The 12,606-nt window shown below is 37.0% G+C and overlaps 1 long non-coding RNA gene across 2 annotated transcripts in view; it reads right to left on the bottom strand.

Annotated features, from left to right (window-relative positions):
• The window catches only part of LOC111746312, a 40,439-nt gene extending 27,839 nt beyond the window's left edge, over positions 1-12,600 (bottom strand). For both annotated transcript variants that reach the window (XR_002783041.1, XR_002783040.1), the window contains exon 1: positions 4,269-12,600. This is a non-coding gene — a long non-coding RNA (uncharacterized LOC111746312). The remainder of the gene's footprint in view (positions 1-4,268) is intronic.
• Between the last annotated feature and the right edge of the window lie 6 nt (positions 12,601-12,606).

Raw genomic sequence — 12,606 nt, forward strand, 5'->3', positions numbered from 1 at the left:
GAAAATACCTGAAAGCAGTAACATGATGAAAGAAAATGTGACAAAGAAGTTAGAGGATGGAAGGAATAAACAGTAACAGAGTTAAGATCATCCTACTTATACTCCAAACAAACCTCACAAACATGAAACCATCAATGCTGACGACTGGGAGGCAGAGGCGCTGACACTCCCTGGCACAGGGCACTGAAAAGGGCGAACAGCAGGCCAGATGAGACAACAGAGGTGTGCGGAGAGCACTGGAGCCCAACTCGGTCAATCAGGATGTCTTTAGGAACTTGTGTACAATGTCTAACAAAAAATTATAAGAACTCCAACAACTAAAATCTGTCATTCTCAGTTCATTAAAACGAGCACTTCTGTACTGCTAGCATGACAGGGGCAACAAGGACACGTTCAGCAAGCGCCGGAAGGCACATTTCTCTTTGATCTTTTGAAATGACCAGCATATACAGTGCTCAGAGTCTCTCACTGTGACGAAGTGACCACATGCATCCTTAATGTCATAATCCTATGAATGCCGAGAACTCTAACTATGAGGCAGTCGCCTTTTCAGATATTTTCTGGAATCGTCCTCCAATAGCCCCTCTTTGGAAGGCAGTACTGGGTAATAAGTAAGAACTGGAGCTTCGCAGTCATATGGAACTAGGTCAACCGTTAACTTTGTGACTTTGGGAAAATGACTTTTCTGTAGCTACTGTCCCATTTCTAAAATGAGATTTTTAAATACCTTGTAGGGGTACTGTGAGGACTGAGTAAGACAATGTAAGAAAAAAATGATTCTTTACCTCCTCTTTATAACTTTGTTCACATAGCTTTTCTCATTTCCAATTTCATTTTTATAAATCCTGTTTATTCTTCAAGGCTCAGTTCAAATGCCAGATTCTCTATGAAAATCTCACCAATAAAATCAGCCATTTAAAATCTATTACAGATATGCAGCAATAATAGGAATAATTAATACGTATCTAGTGCTTATTATGTTTAAGATGTATATTCATTCATTAAATCCTCATTACAGCCCTGTTCGGTAGGTACTAGTATTACTCTCTTTTTGTAAATGAGGAGCATGAAACAGAAAGCGGTGTGCCCAGGGCCACGCACTAGCCGGTGGCCTGACCTCTGACCCTGTAGCCTTGCTCCAGCGCCTGCTCTCACCTGTACTACATGCCTCTGCTGTCAACTGAGAAGGATGAATAATTATTGCAGAGACCGTCAGAGAGATGACGGTGTTATATTTAGTACAGCCGAAGATGTTTTCTATGCAAGCTAAAATCATTCACTACAGATAGCTTATTCGCCTTTCATAGAAAACACTTCTAAAATTCTAGCTCCTTTCCTCATAAGTCCCATGCAATGGATAATTTTCTCATGTGATCCAAAAGATGAAGACTGCCAGATCACCTACTACATCAGACTGTCAAAACCAGTTGTTCTCTAATATTCTGTGCAAATATGTCATCAGAAACTGATCGATCATCTAACATTCTCGACAATGTATGCCACATTTGTGGGTGAAGATCTTATGTATACATATGACGTCAAATATACTTCTTGTAGAAAAGATACTGATACTATTCTTTAAACTAGGGCAGGCTCAGCGGTTTGGAATTGAGTCTTACCAAAAAAATACAGATATGAACATTCTTTGTGTGGGAGACAAAAAGTTAATATCGTTTTTTTTAACCAAACTTTGTAACACAGAATCAAGAGCAAGAATAAAACATACTTGCCCAAGGGATAATGTTGGGGTTATACAGAAAATAATAAGCTCTTGAAAGGGAAAGATGTAAAAAGAAACGACTGTTCCTCCGTAATTGTAACAGTGCTGCTTGATGTACCTGTTCTCTGAATCCAGTTTTGGTACCTTATTTTAACATGCAGAACATGTTATAACATCAACAATGAACTTCATGTGCTAGTTTCCTTAGGCATGGTCACACTCCCAAAATATATATAGCAGAAGACAAATGAACCAAAATAAAGAAACCCAATTGATTTCACTTCTTTTAATTAAAAAAAAAAAAGATTAATAAAATCTGCATCAACTACTCTTAAATTAGCCTCTAAAAGTGTTTCTATTTAAAATAAGACATGCTACCATCCAAGAGGCTTATCACTGGCCAGGGGTACATACTGAGGCCTCAGGGCTCTCAAGTGGCAGGAGCAGAGAGAGCTGTCAAGTTAAGTCGGCTGGCCAGATAGGGACTGGTCAGATATAGCCTAACACAGGAACTTCAAATTCACTTATGGCAAGTCCAGGGCTATAGCTGGGAGGCAAAAAAGCACAGGAAAGGCCCATGGCTGAGGCAATGTAATTACTTCACTGAAAGAAGGGGCCAAGCAAGCTCAACTCTGTAGGTGAATAGATATGAACTTAGAGCCACTTAACAGACACACCCATCACGTACTCCCAGGGCTCACTGAGCTAGCTTGCCTTTTATCATGGCATTTAATTTTTATGGCAACTGTTTGTTTACTTGTCCGTTTCCACATTAAGGGAGAGGCTGTCTGATTCATCCCAATATCCTTAGTTCAGGGCTAAGTGTCAAACACCACAAGTGTAAACAAACAAAAGAGAAGAAAGCAGTGAACATAAAGCCAATTGGTGTCACTGTCCAAATTCCCTGGTTCCAAATTTTGCCTCAAGAACCTCTCAGCCCACAACTGGGAGGATAATAAAAACCAGGCTTATTTTTATGTTTATATAGTGTGATCATTTAATCTCTTTGGATCTAAGTTGCTTCTTCTATAAAAGAAAGGGATTAAGACTAAATCATTCTTAGGGTCCATTCGGCTCAATAATTCCGTGATTCTATGACGGCATCACTTTCTAGTAATAAAGATTTGTTAACATTTACTGAATACTTCCATGTGGTCAATAATTATGTTCATATCTGAAACCAAAATCATGCTCTTTACGGCAACGCTAGTCAACCACTGCATGTATTTATAAAAGGGAAAAAAAATCCACAAAGCACTCCTTTTGAAAATACATACAAGTGCATAACAAGTCTTAGTAAAATCTAAAAGATATAAAGTACAAAGCACTTGCTTTAGGTAACCCAGACTTTGTTTGGTAAAGTATGGCTGTCTCTGGGAAAATAGTAATTTGTACTAATGTATCTTGGGCAACTAGAAATCCCAGTGACACTAAGATACACAGGTTGCTGATGTCTCAGGGCTAAGTTTATGTTTCCAAAGGTCTGCGACGACACTGCCATCAAACGATCATGCTACTTCCTTTCTTAATACCCTGCAATGGCTTCCCTTTGCACTCGGAACGGAATCCAGTCTCCTTGCTGTGGCCTAGAAGATGCTACACAAGCCGGCCCGCTCCACCTCCTCCACCGTTCTCCACCATTCTCCAAGCATCTCCAGGCTTCTCTCAATTCCTCTAATTCGCCAAATCTTTCCCATCTTAGAGGCCTTGCGCTCTCTTCTCTCTGCCAGACAAGTTTCCACATAGATCTTCACATGCCTGGTTTCTTCGAATCCTTCTGGGGTAGCTTCTCGAAAGTCACCTCCTCAAAGAGGTTTTCTCTGCCTACCCACTCTGAAGCGGCCCCTCAGCCCGGTATTTCTTGAGCACATGTCCCTCTTTGATTTCTTCACAGCTCTCATCATGACCTAAAATTATGTAATTTGTTCTTTTTCTTGTTTACTGTCTGCCTCTCTTGTCAGACCTGCCTGGAGAGCAGCTTTACGAGAGTAGGAACCTTGCTTACCGTTCTCACGTAACTTCATAATGGCTTCATTTTACAGATAAGGAACCGAGGCTCAAAGAAGTTAAAGGATTTGATCGAAAGAAGATTATGGCATAAAGGTGATGCCTAAAATATGAACTTATATCTTTATTCCCAAACTTTGTTTCCTTTTTGGGCATCAACACCCCTACTCTGCTAATTATCTGGGTTTTAGATTCTAAATCCACCTACATTTTTAACTTCTAAAATATTTGAGAACTGTTATAATCCTATAATGAAAAATGAAGATGACTCAAATGAGGTAAGATGAGATTCTTAAAATGAAATGGCCATTTTTGTAAGGTGGTTCCAATAAACAAAAGTGAGAGGTTAAGTAATGACATTAGAAAGTTTCTAAAATAATTCATATTTTTAAAAGATATGTCTAAAAAGACAGAAAAGGTAATGCTGATCTAGAATGAAAAGACTGCCATTCATCTGTTTAAGAGTAGTGAAAAAAAGGCTACAGTGAAAAGCAAAAACAAAGTAGTGAAGTAGCAACGAATAATCAGAAATTGAACTTACACTAGTCAAGATGCTGCTATGAATGTATTTTGTTGATGTGACTGAATTTTATAATCAGATGACTTTAAGTAAAGATTATCCTCCATAATGTGGGTGGGCCACATCCAATCAGTTGAAGGTTTTTGGAGCCAAACACTGAGGTTTCCTGAGGAAGAAGGAATTCTGAGTCAAGACAGGAACAGAAATCCTATCCTACAGACTTTAGACTCAGGACTGCAACACCAACTTTCTCGTCTGAGGGTCCAGCCTGCTGGCCTGTCCTAAGGATTATGGACTTGTCAGCCCCTACACTCATGTGAGCCAATTTCTTTAATCCCTTCCCTCTTCCACCCCTCCCATCTCTCACACACATATGTGATTCAACTATTCCACTCCTAGGTACTTATCCAAGAGAAATGGGGGCCCATGTCCATACGAAGGCATGTATGTGGATGTTCACAGCAGCTTTATTTGTAAAAGCCCCAAACTAAAAACAACCCGCTGTTTATAAAGAGATTAAAGGATACACAAACTGTAGTATATCCATACAACGGAAAACCACTTAGCAATCAAAAGAAATAAACTACTGATACACACTACAATAATGGATGAATCTCAAAATAATCGTGCTGGGTGAAAGAAGCTAGACCAAAAATGAGTGCATACCGTATTCTACGACACGTCAAATAGTGTAAAGAAAACAAATAGTGGTTGCTGGGGAATAATGGGGGTTACCAAGGGAGACTAGAGAACTTTAAGGGTTACAGATATGTTCGGTATCTTGACTATGGTGATGGTTTTATGCAATACACATGTCGAAACTTAGCAAATTGTACATTTTCAATATGTGCAGCTTACTATATATATAACAATTATATCTTAATATAGTGTTTTTTTTTTTTTAAAGTAGATATCTGTCAGAAGTCTTAAGGAAAAACTTTAAAAGACTTAAAAATGCTTTCTCAATAAAAATAATAAAGACCAGCTTCCTTACTTGGGATTAATTGTCAACAGATAACCTAAGGAAAACTTTAAAAGACTTAAAAATGCTTTCTCAATAAAAATAATAAAGGCCAGCTTCCTTACTTGAGATTAATTGTCAACAGATAACCTATGAACTGTGTCACTCTTACCTTGAGTCAGCTTTGTTAAATCAGAAGAATGATCTTTAATCTGGGAAGGGTAAATAAGGATTGATGGGAAAGAAACAGAAATTGAAGCCTAAGATAGGAAAGAGACAAGAAAAGAAGGAATTGCTTTAAATTCATATTTATAAATTATGAAAAATCATATCCTAAGACATTAAATGTATCAGCAAACTTGGTAATTTCCAAGGAATGAGAGAAAAGCACCATGAGGATGAATGTAGAATCCATGCAAAATTCCAGAAGAGTTTTTAAAACCTGATTAATGTGGAACTGGCTTCTGTAACATTATATTTGCTCCCGGTCCTCAACCCTTTCTATTATTCCTTCTCAGTTTCTTTCTGGGTTCTTGTTCTACCCGCCCCCTAAACGTCGTGCTCTCCAGCTCCCTGTACTTCTAGTGCCACTTTACGACAGGGCTGTAGCCTTCCAGGGGACTCATGATTCCCTCTGATAACCTGGTGAAAGCTGTGGCCCAGAATGATGTGTATTTACACATAATTTTACACATACTTATTTCAAAGGTTTCAAGAGCTCCCTTGAACCGTGGCCATGTATTCCTTAGCTTCTCAGGATAAGGAAATCCCTCACAGAATCCCACCCCGGGGATTGTCTCTAAAAACCCCATGCAGAGTGAGGCGTACACGCAGCTGTGGCAATAGGAAATTTGAATGCTCACAAATAAAATTCACAGAGAACCTAGGATCTCATAATATTTTTCCAGAATATGTTGCCAACAGTTCAACTAGGCAGACTCTTAGGTTATCTAGTGAATGCTGATTAAGAGATTTACCAAGAGAGTTTCTGATGACTATTCTGTAGAAGCCCATTCTCTTATACATTTGTTTTAAAAAAGGACATAGAAAACACATTTATCAAACTTTGGATGATTAGAAGTTGTGACAGTGCATAGCTGGACCACAGACCCAGGATTTAAAACATTAATTCGGCCTAGGGGTAAGGTGAAGGTCAGGAAAGATCCTCAAAGTCAAAAATATTTTCATACATACACTCTCCTATTCCCCAACTACCAATAACTGGTGGAAATTTAATGCATTCACCAAGATTGCAAGCTCTCTGAGGACAAGGCCTGTCTTATTTATTTTCATACAGCACCTTCAATGTGGTCGGTATCACACTGTTGGGGCTGTATTAGGCTATGGTCGCAAATGGCTCCAAAATCATGGTGCCTACCACACAAGCATTTATTTCTCACTTACATTAAATGTCTATCATGGATTAGTTTCAGCTAAGCTCCATCATTCTTACTATATATTACATATATAGTAAGCTGCACATATTGACCAGCCTGGAGGCTCCATCATTGTGCGACCAGCCCTAGTTAAAGCATTCTAGTTCCAAGAGAGACAGAAAAGAGCCACCCGCAGAATCACAAGATGGAATTTAAAACATGTGCTCAAAGGTGGGACATGTCACTTCCTCTAACATTTTATTGGTCAAGGAAGGTCAAGCGTCCAAATGTGATGTCAACAGAGTAGAAAATATAATCCTCTTACAGAGAGGACCCTGACAGAGAGAGGCAACAAATACTTTGAACAATAATACAACTTACCACAGTGCCTTCCCAATAGAAAGTGCTCAGTAACTAGCAGTAATTATTTATATGCTAGGCCACAAATACCAAAGGACAGAGAATGAAATCTGTCTTGCTCACTAGATGCACCAGCCACATGGTGCTGGCCGCATAGCAAAGGACAAGCTAAATGCTTACAAAGTGAACAGTGATAAGATGAGCATGGGACTTGGAATCAAAAACCTGTGACAAAGTACTATGTCTGCCAATTCCTGACTTAGTGGAAAGTCGTTTTTCTCTGACTGTTGGATGGTTGTTGTAAAGATTAAATTAAAATATATGTGAAAGCACCATGAAAACTGTGCTGCCTTATATAAATGTTAGTTCTTATCTCTAGAGAGTCAAATGGGATGAAATTTGATAAAGACAAATTCATTTCAACTTCTACAGGAATCATACACATAATACCCTGCACTTACTTTCAAAGCATCAACTGGCAAACAAAGAATGAGAAAGATTAGACCTAAAGCAGTTCACATGAAAAAGAGACAAGGTTTTAGTTGACCATAAGCTCAATATGATCAAAGGGCAATGTGGCTGCCAAAAAATGTAATGCAAATTTCGGGCTGCATTAACAGAAGTACAGTATCCAGATAATAGCTGCATTGTACTTAACAATCATCTGACCATATCTGAAGTAGTCTGTTCAGTTCTGGCCGCCGTATTTTAAGAGGTATACTGACAAACAGACTTTGTCAGTTTAGCAATGTGGATGGAGAAAAGTCTGTAAACCATATCATGTGCACATGGTTTGAGAATTAGGGCTTTTTCCTCTTAGAATAGCAAGAAGACTTAAGCAGGAGTTAACAGTCATTCTCCAATACTTTTAAGAGCTATTGTGTGTAAGAGGAATAGGTTTCACATATGCAGCCCTAGACTGCCAAGGACCAGTAAGTCAGCGTTGGAGGGGAAACAGAGATAGCTCAAAGAGAAGCTATTTCTAGCTATTAGAAAGCTTCTAAAACTAGGAAGCCTGAACGACGACAAGGTAACGATGCTACTGAGGAGCCTGGACTGGGTGTGGGTTGAACAAATCTGACTCCTCCATGCAACCAAACATCTGTGAGGAGTTTAAAAATGCCCAAACAGCATTTCTGATCTTTTCTGATTAAATAATAATAATAGTAATAGTAATAACAACAAGGAACTAGAACTGAAGAAATAAAACAAGAAGTCGTTTGGCCTAACAAACATGGAAAGGCAGGCTGTTGAAGGGAAATGAAATTTCAAGCTGGATATTAAACACAGACGCGGTGCCTTGGTTTGTACAAAAGAAAGGTTTAGTCAAAACTGTATTCTAGCAGTTGTTTTGCATAGTATGACCTAACTCCTTTAATTTCCAAGGAGGTTCAAAAAATATTTTTCAAGTTCCTACAATGGCACTTACGCAAAAATTTGCTAATACTAAATTAGTGTCCTAATTTAGTATTAGGACAATACTAGTGTATCAATCAACTCGTATAAGCATTCGAATTTCCCACTGGCATTTAAAAATGGTCTTTCACTGATTTCTTTCCTTATTCTATTCGAACCCAGCATTTCCCACTCCTGTTGCCAGCTTTCAAGCCCCATGTACTCGTTAGCTGCACACTCTGGTTTCCCAGTGGGTCCTAAGTAGTGTATAAAGATAAAAGCCTGACTTATCTTCAAATCCCAGCCCCTCATCTTCAAATCACTCAGCACAGTAAACTCAAAATTGTTTGTTAAATTCCTTCCTTTAATGAAATATTTTTTAAAAGTCACCCACTAACTTCTCATTATATTTTAATTGTTACACAAGAGAAAATCGAAGTAGGCTATAAAGACACGCTGGGTATTACTTGTTATAATAAGACATGAATAACTACTCTTTACAAGATAACTTGAAATACAAATTTCTTCTTCCCTTAAATTTTTCTTTGCATCCTAAATGGACATATTTAACAGGATTGCATTGCCCTGACACAAATTACTAACGCCCTACTTATTTCTCTCATTGCAGGTATATGTATAAAAAAAATGAGCTTAAAATACAGGCTCATTGACTTATTAAATTTGTATGTGCCTTTCTGGAATGAATATAAAATCAGATTTTTAAAACTTTATTCTTTCAAGCCCAAAAAGTCAAGGAAAATGTAAAAAGGAAAAATGCTGAACACCTATCCTCTCTAAGAAGCATGTAAGTCTAGGGCTTATGTGGAACAGGTTAAGGCTTGTTTAATTTGTCACTGGATTTCTATACTTGTTATTTCTCCCTCCTCTCCTGTGGACACTACCAAGAACTGCACAGGTCATGGGAATACAATGCTCTGCTGCAGAGCCAGGAGAACAGAGTTTCAAATCTCCCATGTCAATCCCATGTCAATCTACCCGACAGAAACAGTCTACATTCCACCAGGGAGATGGGAGAACGGAGAACGAGTCAGTAAGCAGATAAAACAGTTGCCAGTTTAAAGATACAGTAACTAAAAATGCTAATTTTTCTTTTAGATACTGGTGTAATAATGCAATTATTTTTAAATGATGAAAAATGATACACGATAAACGTCTGTTCAAATAAGAAGCCACTAGAAATTAATTATAACTAACATGTATTATTTTCTGTGGGTTGGGCATTCTTTTAAGTGCTCAACATACATGAATTCACGTATACCAAACACAGCCATATAAAAAGTAGTATTATTAATGTCCTCATTTTATAGATTAGAAAAAGGAGGCACAGGATAGTTAAGTAACTTGTACAAGATCACACAGCTATTGACAGGCAGGACAAGGATGTGAACTCAGGCAATATAGCTCCAGGACCCGTTCTTTAACCTTTATGGGCAGGTACCACTACATCATATTCTCGGACATTTGAAGGTCTTTTTGGGTCTATTAGCTTTAATCACATAGGGAGAAATTTTATCATGGGTAATCAAGACTGTATAGAATTATTATTAAAATGCTTTCTCATGGCCAATGTTTACGATCAGATGACTGAATCTAATACATCACTTCATTTAAGCCACTAGTACCTAATCTATCTCTTGGCTTTATTATACTTTATGATAAGTGCAACTGGATGCTTTTTATATACTTAGCATTACACTTGACACTGTGTCACTAAAAATACTTTGCACAGACTAGTTCTGGGATATTTTATTCACGTGAGTGTGCATTAAAGTGATTCTACTACTTCTCAAATTCTAAATGCAATTATTCAGACATCTGAATACTTAATGAACATCTAGTAGTATGGATACAAAGATAAATTAGATGGTCTTTGCTCTCAAGGGAGGCCATAGTTACACAACAATGAAATAAGTGCTTTTATGGAGCTATGACTAAGGTTCCCAAGAAGGAGTTTCGCCTAGCATGACAAGAATGATGGCAGTTCCACGTACAAAAGCATGGAGATGGAATGCTTTCCTCTTAGGGAACATTAAGCAATTTAAGTAGCACTAGAATGCAGGGCGTACATGAAAAGCAAGGGAGACAGTGATAAGAGAGGAAGAATGAAACTGGAGCTAGATAAAGAAGTCTCAGAAGTCATAATAAAAAGACCAATCAGTGCCAGGATTTACGCGGGATAACGATGAGATTAAATATGCTAACAATGTGGCTATCGAGCTTTTTATTTTAAACAACAGAACCTTGATCTCAAATGAAATCTTTTGCAAACTTCCACACTTAAAACTGATCAAAGTAAAACTGCACTGGCTGAAACTGGAACGAACCTGCTTGACGTCCTCTAGAACTCTTTACAGAATGTTTCAAAACCGTTGTTGCTTTAGAAAGAAAATTTAATACATTGACACTATTATGTTCCATATACTTTATGCCTCTCCCAATGTGATTCTAACTTCTCAGGTGTAAGGATTCATCCTCATAGTTTCTCTTCAATTACAGAACTAGGAAAATATATAACCAAGAAGGTAGTACTAAGCCTTCAAATTCAACGACAAAAAGTTATGATACAGAAAAAGGAAGCTAGAGATTAATTATCAGCTTTTTCACTCTTGAGTTAAGCTATAATTTAAGTGACCACATTTTCTAAATTCTAAAAGTTAGGATTTATGGTTGGACATGAACAGTCACGGAGTATTCAAAACTGGTACAGTGTTGGAAAACATAGGATGTATGACTGTAATAGGTATGATGTAATTTTTTTAAGATTGGTGTACTCGAATTTTCTTAACAATAACTTTGTATCTGAAAATCCTTCCCCACCTATCACTTGAGCATCTGTTCTCCCATCTTATAAAATCTGGAGCACTAAATGTGACTACTAAAAATGATCATCGGTGTAAAACTGTTTAAGTTTCTCATAGCCATCTAATATGTTGCTAGTGATAATATGTAAAACTGATTAAAGATATGCATATGTCTCTCCTGGGAACTTACCTCAACTCTTCAGTGAGAAGCGCTAACAACAAGCAAGGTTGCAATCCTAGGGAAAAGGTATATAATGATTAATTTAATGTTTTACATCAAAATAATTATATTCACTTTACACAATCTCATCTAATCCCTCTCTCTACCGCCACTTTCTCCTGCTTCTCAAACTATTTCCAGGGAACATAACATCTTAAACATTCTTAAGAATGTTTAAGTGTCATCCCCTTTATAAATAGATTGATTAAAAATAAATTCTCAAAACAATGTTTAACACATATTAAGAGTCACAGAATAATCTCACCTTTTTCCATCAGATAAGACACAAGGAAAAAACCAACCGCCACTCTGGGCCAGCCACTCACACACATCACAAACTTTCCCTCAGCATGTGGCTAAAGGCCAACGATTGACAATTATTAAAAGGAGGAAGAGGGGAGAGAAACATAGATGTAAATTAAATACATCATTTGACTGACACGTACAATATATTCACTTATAGGCATGTTTAAGAAACGGTATTTAGACAGAAATAACATAAATGTCATTATAAGGAAAGTACCATTTCCACATGATATTGTAAACTCAGTCCAACACTTAGTGTTCGAAAGGTTATTTCTGGGCATATTCTATACCCCCTAAATTTGCAAAAACAGCCAACTATTCTGCTATAAATTTGAGAGAGATAAAGATAACTAACTCTACATTATAGGAAAATAAGTCATACTACATGTTCCAACCAAATTACTGCATTTTGGGGAAACAGTTTAATAAATTATTCATTTCGACTTCTTTCATATATAAAAGTCTGAGGACTATCAAATAATCATTAAGATCAAAACGACTTATTTTTAAAGGAAAGCTTTTTATAAATAAAAATATACTTGAAAGTAATCTTACAAAGACATAAAAAAAATCCTCATATGTAAAATAATAATCAAAACAATACCCAATAACTATACACATTTGACTATATATTCAATTAGGAGGTTTCAAAGTAAAATTTCATCTCTTGACATTTAAGGGCAAGTTTTTTGAAAAATATTCCACAGACAAATACATCTTTTTAAGAGACAACTACTACATAAAGTTGACTTAGAATAAATGCTAGTAGAAATATTAAATTATACATTCTGTTTAATTGTCCCTACAGTAATACAAAAATGTTCATAAATTATCTCAAAATAAATTTATATCTCCTCCTAGTTTGTGAAAATCGTAATAACCTTTTCATTTAGAATGAATTCTGATTAAACCAGATTCA

The sequence above is a fragment of the Pteropus vampyrus genome, unplaced genomic scaffold, assembly GCF_000151845.1.
Source record: "Pteropus vampyrus isolate Shadow unplaced genomic scaffold, Pvam_2.0 Scaffold183, whole genome shotgun sequence".
NCBI lineage: Eukaryota > Metazoa > Chordata > Mammalia > Chiroptera > Pteropodidae > Pteropus > Pteropus vampyrus.